The sequence below is a fragment of the Mastomys coucha genome, unplaced genomic scaffold (genome assembly GCF_008632895.1).
Source record: "Mastomys coucha isolate ucsf_1 unplaced genomic scaffold, UCSF_Mcou_1 pScaffold3, whole genome shotgun sequence".
Taxonomy (NCBI): Eukaryota; Metazoa; Chordata; class Mammalia; order Rodentia; family Muridae; genus Mastomys; species Mastomys coucha.
Window position 1 is genome coordinate 22992949 of NW_022196909.1, and position 2488 is coordinate 22995436.

Here is a 2488-nt window from a genome sequence, read left to right on the forward strand (position 1 = left end):
GGGGGGTGTCAGACACTGAGCCACCAAGCACGCAGTATAGCTAGCTCATATGAGGCACACAACACATATACAGCAGGGGACCATTGGATCTGGACTCAGTCAGAAAAGATGCACCTAACCCTTGAGAGGTTTGGGGCCCCAGGAAGTCTGGTGGGGTGGGGTGTGCCGGACATCCTCTTGGTGACAGGAGTTGGTTGGTGTGGGGAGATGTGGGATGTGGAACAGTTGGAGGGTGGACTGGGAGAGGGATAAAGTCTGGACTATAAAAAAAGATGAAGGAAAGAATGAAAGAAAGAAAGAGTGAAAGAGAGTGAAAGAAAGAAAAAAATGAAAGAAAATGATCATTTGTTTATTCCTATTTTTCCCAATAATTGAAAATGGATTCATTTTTTTTCATAACAGTATAACCTGATTACAGGTTTCACTCCTACTCCTCCTTATTCCCTCCCTCTTTCCTGCTTGCAGCCAACCATCACACTGAGCACAGGGACCCCAATGGAGTAGTTAGGGGAAGGACTGAAGGAGCTGAAGAGGCCTTATATGGCATCAATGTGAGAGGAGGCCATTGGTCCTTTGAAGGCTTGATGCCCCAGTATAGAGGAATGCTAGGGCAGTGAGGCGGGAATGGGTGGGTGGGGGACCAACCTCATAAAAGCAGGTTAAGGGAGGGATGGGGTAGGGGGTTTGCAGAGGGGAAACCGGGAAAGGGGATAACATTTGAAATGTAAAAAATAAAATTAAAAAAAGAAAAGAGCATGATTTTAATAGATAACAATAAAATAAAATACAATAAGAAAAACCAAACGTCACATTTGATTTTGACAAGGCAAACTAACAGAAAGCAAAGAACACAAGAGAAGGCACAAAAATAATAGACTCACTCATTTAAATACTTGGGAGTCCCACAAAAATACTAAACTGAAAGGCATCTTCTCCTCTTTCTGCTCCCGCAAATTCAACTCCCAAGTCTCATTTCCAGGTTTACAGCAGGTCACTTGCTCACTTGCTCTCTTAGTTAAGGTTCCTATTGCTGTGAAGAGACACTATGACTATGGCAACTCTTATAAAGAAAAAATATTTCATTGGGGTTGGCCTTCAGTCTCAGAAGCTTAGACTATTATAGACAGACTATGATGCTGTAGAAGCTGAGGGATCTAAACCCTGATCCTCAGGCAGCAGTACTTGAAACACATTTCCTCCAACAAGGCTGTACCTCCTAATTGTGCCACTCCCTATGGACCTATGGGACCCACTTTTATTCAAGCCATCATACCTGCAGAGGTCTCCTTTTCCTCTTTGAGCATATCCCTAAGTGATTACAATGATCTTTTTCTATGACACTTCATCTCCAAACACACCTACATTCTTAAGAATATAAATATTAACATGATTGCACTAATGAAAACACAATGAATGCCAAGTACCCTTACCTCAAGTAAGCATTTTATTGTATATTGACAGTACTACTCAACAGAGACTACAGACCTATAAATATGTAAAGTGAATAGTCATAAATATTAATAAGCACTGTAGTAGCTATAACATGAGACCAATGAATCTTTGCATTGGTATCTACAGAAATGACACAGGCAAAACTTTCAATATCAAATTTCAAATGCTAATGAGAAAATTAAGTTCTTAGACATCTTATACTAGTAGTTATAAATAGTGATATAGGCTATAGAATTGTATACTGACAATATGACAATTGTATACTGACAAGACATGTAAAGGAAAGGTGTTGCTGGTTATAACAATACCTCATCCCATAGGTAATGATCAGAGTAAGAATTCACACAGTCAGATACAACAGCGACACAAGCACTCTCCACTCTGCAGCACTTCCTGTAGTTTCTCATGTTGTGATCCAACTATGTCACTGTTTATATGTATTTCCCTTGACCATGTAGATGCTACCTATCTCAGCTAATGCTTTAAATTTCAGCCGTGTGCACGAACTACAGAAAATGCAAAAGTAGATCGATGGGGATTCTATTTTGCTGCTACTCAGAATACTTCGTTAACAGGTTTGGGAAATTTATCTCATTTACTATAATCCCATTGGGCCAGTTCTTCATTTTACCCATTTTAGTTCACATTTGCTTTTACTTACAATTGTTGTGAAATTTGAAAAGAAACACATAGTAACAATTTCAGTTACGCTAAAGTAAAATGACATAATACCAATGTGTTTTTATCTGCCTCAGACAGTACTGAGATGAAGTGAGCTCAGTGAATTATATTTTCGCTGGAATTTTCTTCTTCACACTTACCAATTGAATCAAATTACAATTATCAAATAATTGTGAGAAAATTACACTGGTTTCATATTCAAGGCATATAAGTATTTAAAATGTGACAGTTTCTTTCCACATTTACTTGTCCTGTGATTATTCTAAAAATCTCTCAATGGAGCGGTTTAATGAAGCCGTGACTTGGTCCTTTACTTGCCCTCCTACAGTATGCCCTCCATGGGAAAGACTGGTAA